Source organism: Vidua chalybeata, chromosome 1, assembly GCF_026979565.1.
Source record: "Vidua chalybeata isolate OUT-0048 chromosome 1, bVidCha1 merged haplotype, whole genome shotgun sequence".
NCBI lineage: Eukaryota > Metazoa > Chordata > Aves > Passeriformes > Viduidae > Vidua > Vidua chalybeata.
The window spans coordinates 145,422,290-145,431,640 of record NC_071530.1 but is presented as its reverse complement, the minus strand read 5'-3'; positions in this window follow the sequence as shown (position 1 = coordinate 145,431,640).

The window sequence follows — 9,351 nt, the reverse complement described above, 5'->3', positions numbered from 1 at the left end:
AATATCAGAAATTAATGTTTCTCACAACGCATTCTTTGGTGTCACGAACAACTGTATTTATAGCCACATACAGTTCCCTACAGCTTTAACCAAGGAACAGGTTGGTGAATTGAGCTGGATACTCACAGATGGTGTAGCAAAACACCTGTGGTTGGGTTCCATTTTGTATTGGGATTGCATGGCCAGGTTTTGGTCGTGGGATTTGGGTTGGGGCTACAGGGTTGGCTTCTGTAAGATGCTGCCAGAAGCTGCCCCTATGTCCAGCATGGGCACCTGGCATCCAGACAGGGTCAGCCCACTGCACACCTTTAGTTCAGAGTATTCTATAGTCTGGAATAATCCTATCTCCTCACCTGTAATCCTATAAAATTAAAACAAATGCAGCTCCAGGATTCACTTTTCAGTAGTTTTAGTTTGCATCTGTTTCTACTACTGCTGCTATCATTAATTAGTCACTGTGCATTTGAATTACATGAAAGTAGTTTTCTTACTGTCTTTGGTGAATTAGCAAGACTTTAAAAACAATCCACAATCATCCCAACATGAAGCTAAAAGTAAAAATAAGAGGTGATTTTATTTTCCTTTCTTTTACACGGAGTAAAAGGAGTGCACTGGTGCTTTATATTTGGAGATTGGTAGTGGTGTTTCTGTTTTATTTTGAATTTCTAAATATTTTGCTTTCCTTTAATTTCCAAAAGTTACACATTTTCCAGAAAAGGCTTTTGCAAAAAGAAAAGTAGATTTCTTCATTTAAAATGTCAAAGACACTTCTTTTTGAAAATTTCTTAATACTGCAATTCAAGATGAAAAATAGATTTAATTTTGACAAACTGATTTGAAACAAGACAGAAATAAAAATAAATTTTTGTTATTTTTTTTTTAATTAAGGAGAAACTCCTTACCAGCTCCAATTCTAGACTTGTCATATCATGAACCACTTAAAAATTCTAGGTTCAAACACACATAGGTATCCTGGCAATCCCTTTGATAACTCTTCTTTTCCAAGCAAAGAGTAGCAGAGCTTTGATCACAGCCTACAAATCAGGTAATGGCATGGGAAGGATGTGGAAACACCAGGGCAGTCTGTCCACCATGGACTTTGCTATCAAAGTTTGTCAACAGGAATCAAAGAGCAATTTTTATGTGTCCAGTTGTCTGCTTGGATGTTCTTAAAGAACTCTTTGAAGTAGAGCAATTCACAGACATAGAGTGAATAAATTTTAGTGAGTGAGTGAATTTTAGTTTAGGATTTTCACCACAGACTTATTCTTTTCATTGTCCCAGCTTTGGACTCTTGGTGTGCAGCCCAAAAAATTCCCATCCCAACCCATGATGAATATTGGCCCACCACAGAAAAGTTCTCATCCAGTGGGTTAAACCTATGTGTCTGTCCAGCATTGCAAACTACAGGATAAGGAAGGAAAAGAGTATTTTTTAAAGAACTTGTAACAATATATTTGCTATTTAAAACATCAGTGTGTCTGCAGGAAAGGGGATTTGGAATATATAAAAGAAAATGAAGTAACCCCAGGGAAGCAGAGGTGCCATTTTCTGATTAATGGAGTGTGTGCAAAGCAGTGGGGCTCCTCCAAAATCACTTTCTAGCAAGACGGGGGCTGTGGAAGACATTCTGACCAGCAGCTTATTTTTCCACTGTTGTTTTTCAACACACCCCTGGCTGACCTGGCAGACTCCAACCTCTTGGCCATAAATGCTACTGTTCACAACTTGGCTGGACAGTGCTCCCAGTGCTCCTATTTTGTCCTGAAAATGCTTGAATTGAGGATTGAACTAGAGGAATGGACCATAAACAGGTCAGCAGTGGAGCTGCATGTTAGGTTTGGATTCATCAACAAATTCAGGCCTTTTCCCTGGCCTCTCCCAGTTTATCTCATGGTTGTTTCCTGGTATGAAGATGAGGCTGAGTGCTCCCTTGGCACCGTAATGACCTGGAAAACTTAAGACCAAGCTCCCACTGGCAAGATGCGGTGCATTACCAGTGTGCTTTCCTTTACTGAACTTGGCATGATACCAAGCCTGGCTGCAGTAACAAAAGGCCATTATATAAACAGTGACTTACTCACATTATGGTTCCCAGTGGAAATAAATTGATCATGAGTTTATCTCCACGGCCCCAGACATTCATGTGTTTCTGAATGATAAGTGATACCCAGGTGAATGCCATCCTTGCAGAGCTGGTGCCACCAGTTGAGGGAGCTGGGCTTTCCCCACCTTTTCCCTTCACCACAAACCCTCCTTTCACCTCCTCTTTTAAGGCTGGAAGTCAGGTGCTGTGTGAAGAGATGGTGGTAGGGACCATGATATTAATCAAATAGGAGGAAATTTTATTGGGATAATAGAATGGATCATCAGCATTTTTATTCTTAGAGTCACAGAATCATAGAATTGGAGTTTGGGTTGGAAAGGACCCTCAAAGATTTTCTAGTCCAATGGGGCCCTTTGCCATGGGCATCTTCAACTAGATAATTTTGTTCAGAGTCCCATCCCACTTGGTCTCCAACACTTTCAGGGAGGGGCATCAATCACCCTTCTGGGAAACCTGTTCCAGTGTTCCACCACTCTCGCTGTAAAATATTCTACCTTGTATCTAGTATAAATCTGCCATCTTTTAGTTTAAAATCATTTTGCCTTATCTTGTCACTACAGGCTCTACTAAAAAGTCTCTCCCTACCTTTCTAAAGGCCCCTTTAAGCACAGGGAAACTACTCTGAGGTTCCCCCAGAGGCTTCTCTTTTCCAGGCTGAACAATCCCAGCTGTCTCAGCCTGTTCTTCATAGATCCTTCTCCTCAAATTTGCTCTCAATCTTTTTATCTTGTATTGATACCTGGGGTTGCCCTTGTTGAACCTCATGAAGGAGGTTTTGGAGCCAGATAATCTTTCATGGCATTTGCAGTCCCATTCAAAGCCAAATTTCCCACTTGGCTTGAAGTCATGAGTACAGAGTGTAGCCCATGGAAGACAGCACAATTAATCCTGGGTGTTGGCACTGTGGTTTCTCCAGCCTTTGCAGGCATGAACTCTTGGAATGCAAGGGAGGAGGATGTAGTGGAGGAAGGAATGTCTTCACCATGGTGGGAGGTGGCAGGGATGGCAATTCTCCACACCCAAGGATAAGGGCAGCCTCATACTCATGACCTTTTCCAAGCCAGATCCTCCAGCTCTTTCTTCAAACACCACAAGGGAGTTTTCATTTCCAGACCACTCAGCAACAAGCCTGATGAAGTCTGCCAAGATAAATATTTATTTTGAGGCAACAGAAGGAAAATTCTCCACCCAAGTTTCTGTTGATCCCATACACATCTAACACAAAAAGGTGCTTGCTTACCTTGACCTCACAGACCTGTTACGTGTGTAGGCAGGGCAGGCTGTGTCAGAGTACCAGTAGGGAGATTCCCTTTTGACCTGGCCAGCCCCAGCCTGCTGCCAAACTGCTCACTGATAATAATCACCCACAAGTGGGTAATGATTTTTTTTCAGATCACTGGCACCTAAAATGCTGTGCAGGTTACGCTCCATAAACCATCTCCAGTTTTTCTTCTATTCACTGTGATGGATGAAACACTGCCCAATAGCTGGCTTTACATTCAAGAAGCATGGAGGAGCTGCTGCATTCAAATTTTTCTGAAGCTACTTTTTCTCATGGCTTAAATGTTCCTGAATGCTTTTGTTTTCCAGGCAATGTTGATACGATTAGTTGGAGTTGCTTGGAGTGGACATTTTTATAAATCTGAGAGCAATATACCAACTACCTTGCCTGATTTCAATGCTGTGATGCCATTTGACAGTGGCAATCAAATAGATTTATGCCTCTCAGCATTGTCAGTGATGGGGCAGAAGAGTTACAGATCATTTTCTTCCTGATTAAATGGCAGGTGAGACTTGGGTCTGCCTTTCTGTCTGTGAGCACACAGGACAGCAGCACATATGCCATCTCTGTGAGGATGTAATGATGGACAGGAGAAAGGAGCCAGTGAGCTCTGAGAGACAAAACACAATATGATTTTAATTAATCATAGAATGGTTTGTGTTGGGGGGGACTTTAGAGATCATCTAGTTCCAACCCCCCCTGTGCTGCGGGCAGGGACACCTTCCACTAGACCAGTCAGACTGGCCTTGAACACTTGCAGGGATGAGGAATTATATGGAATCCATAATGGAACTAAGGGATGGATGGATGGATGGATGGATGGATGGATGGATGGATGGATGGATGGATGGATGGATGGATGGATGGATGGATGGATGGATGGATGGAAAGGGATGTGGCAGCTTGTGCTTTTCCAAAATTGTGTCATGTGCTGGCTTTTGGTGCCCTGTAAGGGCAGGGCTCACCTTTGCCTGCCAGAGCAGGGAACAGGCTGCAGTGGCAGAGGCTGTGCTGGGGCACAGGTAGCACCCTGGCATGTCTCCACGAAGCTTTCAATGCTTGGTGGGACTGACCTGCTGGAGCTGAAGGACATGGAGCAGAGGTCTGACAGGGGGTCCCAGCATCATCTGGTTAAGATTCACACTCACTCCCTGTGCTCAGCTCTGACTGTCTGCCAGGCTGTCCTGTAATTCACATTCTGTCTCACGTAGCAAAAGCTCAGAGGTCTCTGGTGAGGTGTCAGACCAATGAAATGTTTCTTTCTAAATGTCAGCCAGCTCCAGTCAGGGGGAGGCAAGCGGTGATGAGCCTGGGTAGGGCAGACAAGCCTGTGGTTTGGAGTGAAGCAGTTCCCTCCACTGTTTATCTCCAGGCCTAGCACAGACCTGGGGTGTGAATTTATGTGTGTTTTTCCAGGGACGTGCTTTTTGTTGTCCTAGAACGAGATCTTTCACGGCTGCTGTGGGCCCTTGTGGGTACAGTAAGGCAAGATTTAACCTCCCAGGCCAGGGCTTTGAGACCATGGGTTGCTCAAGTAGTTGCTCACAAGAAGTGTGGACAGGAAAAAAGTCCTCAAATGGCAGAAAGGATGCTTAGGGACATACTGTCGGTGTTGCCAAATTTATAACATTGTAGCTGTCAGTGGCTTAGCTGAGAAACTCCTTAATCTCTGTAGGTTTTACAGGGCAGGAATCTGAGCTGTGCTTCTGAAAATGGGCACTTGCAGTTCTGCTGCTGAGGCCTTTCTAGCACAGCACATCCTCTTGAAGACAAAATTGCAGCAAATCTCGAACTTACTCCTTTGAGTGTAGAGTTTCCAGCTGTAAAATACTGTGGGATGTTCAACAGTTGTGTGGTGGCCACCATCAGTCATGAGAGAGCTGCAGCAGGTCACTGTCCTTTCCCAGATTCTGACTGGGCAGGTGGATATGTGAGTTTTGAGTCTAAAGGATTTTGGGACCTTTGAACTTCTCAAGCCCTGCGTGGAGCACTGGCAATGTCTCCGTGCCGGGATGCTGCTGTTCCCTGTTGCCTTTGTGCTCTCCTGCCTGACATGCTGTGTCTGGAAAATGCTGGCAACTTCAAACTTGAGAGTGTGTTTCACACCAGGGTTTTAATGTGAGTTACAGACCAGAAAAGCTGGATCCTGAACCATCAGCATCTAACTTGGGCTAACAAAGATCTCCTCAATGTGGTGCTGGGACAAAGCACTTCTTTGCTAGGAAAGTAAGCATCAAAAAAGGGCCCAACACCAAAGTACTGGGACATTTACAGTGTGGGGGGATGAGTGGTAGTAGTATGGTGATTTTTTTCTCAATGTTTTTTCATTATTATTTTCTTCATGCATTTTGTCTAAGTCTCATCCATTAAAAGAAATTTAAAAAAAATAACCATTGTGCTAATATTGTGTGGCTGACCTTGTGTAATGCCCAAATGCCCTTCAAGCCCTGTATCTGCCCCATAATCTGTCCCATGGCAACGTATCTCAGTCCCAAAGGCAGAGCTGACTCACCTGGGTGAGTTTCATGCCTGAGGCTGAGGTTGTGCAGGGCCAGCCCTGGGAGGGGTGCAGGCAGGATTCCCCTTCTTTGAGTTCTTGTGTCAGGTTCTCCTTTGGGCTGGTGCAGTTGATGGCTCCTGGGATGGGCCTGGGAGCAGCTCAGCAGAGTATTATTTAGGTTCCCCTTTTCTTTCTGTGCTCCTTTGTGGGTGTGCAGATGAGCTTTTGTCAAAGTACCTGACAAGTGCAGTGAGAATAAATTGCATTTATAAGTGGATTTGTAAAGAAAAATATTTCCTTAAGGTGTTAATAATTGCTTTATATTAGGCCATTGAACTGATGTGTTTTTATCTTTGTTGATTACCAGATTGGCAGGGGACCAGGGACATTCTTCATATTGTGAGTTTACAATGCAAATAAAGTCTATCTTGGAAGAGGAGAGAAAAAGAAAAACAAAAGCAAAAAAAAAGCTCTTCTTTCCTTCTTTCTAAAACGCGAGAAGACAATGATGACAATCACAATTGATTGATCCTGGTATCTTTTACAACATTAAATGTAGACAGAGGATTAAGCTCGACTGTCAAAACAATTTAATCACCCTGGACCCAATTCTGCACTCAGGACAGAGTTTGGAGGAACTTGTCTCTTCTTCTGAACCTGCCTCTCTGCTGTTCCCAGGACATGACCCTTTGCATTTTCCCTGCACTGCACATCACTGGGTATTATCAGCATAAATAAACAGCCCCAGGGTGCACAAAGGTGCCTTTCATGGGGACAATGACACGGTTAAAAGAAGGGGGAGTGGGAAGGTAGCAGGCAAAATCCTGACCAGAAATAAGACCTTAAGCACCCAATCACTTAAGGTAGCTTAACCTGCTGCTTGCCTGGTCTGAGCTGGGATCTCTGTGCACAGGCACAGCTGCAGGCATGCAGTGCTAAGCTCTGCTTATCTCTCAGGGGACTGTAGCTGGGAGAGGGCTGGGCACTAAAATCTCCCTACCTTAAGTCCCCAGAAATTGTTTCTGGGTCTGAGGACAAAATAGGCCGTTCACAGATGTGCTAAGGCCGAGGTCATGCCAGGGATGGTGATAAGGACTGTGGCTGGTATCATGCTACTTGTAATGGCTTAATTTAACGATCACAAGTAGTATCCAGAAGTGAAACATTCCCAACAGCTGGGGTTGGCATCCCTGCGTGGTTTCCCACACCAGTCCCTGACCTTCCAGTTCCCACTACCTTGGTGAATCCTGTGGAAACGTTTTTGCAAAGATTTATGCATCTTGTCTGAGCAGAGGGAGGGAGACAGACACAGAGATAGTCTGAGATGTGGTACAAGATGATGTGAAGAATAAAAGTAATGTCTGAGTTGGATCTTCCAGGTGTTTTAAGAACTAAATAAATAAAAAAAAAAAAAGCTCCAAGTCACACTGAACACAAAAAAAAAAAAGAAAAAAAGTTTTACATTCATTTCAGTCATCCATTTCCTCAGGCCCTAAATCTAGATATATAGTCCCTGGAGCCTTTCTGTCAGAGTATATATATATATATATATGTATGTATGTATATATGTATGTATATATGTATATGTGTTTGTGTGCATGTGTGTATATATTTGTATATATATTTCTATCATAAGTATCTATAGGAAGCATGAACATTCAGAGGAAACTGTAAGTAGTAAGAATTAAAACAGAGTATCCAGTTTTCATATGCACAAGGAAAAAGGGCCTTAGGAACTCTGTTTTTTTACCTTCCCATCACATGCTAAAAAATCGGGATGATTAGAAATTTGAGGAATTTGAAGACATTGTAGCCCACTGTGTAAACACTGGTTTGGGTTTGGGTTTCTTCGCCCAGGAGTTATAAATATAAATTTAAACTTAACTGAGTTACAATAAATAAATAAATCTGGCGAAATTGGTGCTTGTTTTGGAGGTCAGAACTGTTTTATCAACAATACTCCATTATATAGGCTTTTCCAAGAAAGACTGGATAATCCCTCTCCCTTCTCCTCTTAAAAATCCAACAGAAGAGCAGGAGCTGTGTTTACAAACACTGACTTGGCCCAGCACTGACAGCAGTGGGGGGTTGACCCTCCAGCATTACAGCCCTTGAATTATCCACTCCATAAATGGAAAATCAATTTGCTTCTGGGATTCAGCATGTTTTCGGGGTTGTTAGAGGCTGTGTTTTTGTTTAGACTCACAACTACATCCAGGCTAGGAAAGCAAACGTGTTTGGGGCCATTCTGCAGCGCAGAGAGCAGCTGCTGTGGATGGGGCTGTGCACTGGAGTTGTTCTCTAAGCTCCTTTTCTGACTCTCCAAGGCACAGTGGCAGCATCCCCATCACGTCTCTAAGGTTGGGATTCCTGAATTTTACCTGGGAATACTTCAGAAGATTTCTGGTGAGTGTAAAAACTTCCCTCTGCAACATTAAAGTGAATGCAGGATGGCTCCCTGATTTAGTGGTGCAGGGAGCCCAAGCAGATGGGGTTAATAAAGCCCTTTGTTATCCAGCCTGACCCACTTGTCAGCCCTTGAGCTCCTATAAATGCTTGTGGAGGGGCCAGACTTAAAATAAATCTCGAGGCATTTGGCAAACAGCAGCTAATTGAAGGGCACATGCTGCCCATCACGTGCTGAGGAGGAGAAACCTGGGGCAAAGGCTTAAAAACGAGGTCTGAGGTTCCTGTTTTCAGAACTGGCTGCATGGGACTCTGTAAATATTTACACACCACCTCTAAAATCCAAGCAGTTTCCAAGGCACTGTGTCAAACCCTGTGGAAAAGCGGTTTGGCCTGGGGCAGCTCCTCGCAGATCCCCAGGAGAGGAGCCAGCAGGAAAGCTGGGGATGCTGCAGCTGCACTTCCCTCCTGTCTGGATAAACAGCACTTTTGGGTGATGCAGTGAGGGGGGTCCTGCCTCAATGCCATGCACAGAAATGGGTTAAAATGATGAGGTTTCATGGTAACAGTTGCAGTTTTGCTGGCTCTTTGCTGGTCTGAAGCCTGCAGCTGAGAAGGGAATGAGACTTCTCTCACTGTTCATAAGTTGCACACATTCTGGCATGGTTGCTTCTCTGATTTTTTTCCTACCTTAAAAAAAAAAAAAAACCCAAACAAAACAAAGAGTGTTATTTAAGCAATGGCACCTTTGGGACTTTTTGTAAACATCTGAAGTTTTATAAACAATGTGTTTTTCTTCCCACTAAACAATGCCTGTCCCACAATGGCATTCCCACAAAATACTGTAGGATGAAGGGATTAATTTTATGACTTTTAAAAACTTATTTAAATCACTGCTGCCAGGCAGGGGACACCAGGAGGGGAAGGGAGAGCAGCTCTGGGTCCCTCTGTACCTCCAAAGCAGCTCCGTGCCTCTCTGTCTAGGTTGGGGTCAAGCTGCTATCACCTACCTTTCCTTGACAGAAAAAAGAGCAATTTTCCTTGTGAAACAAAGGC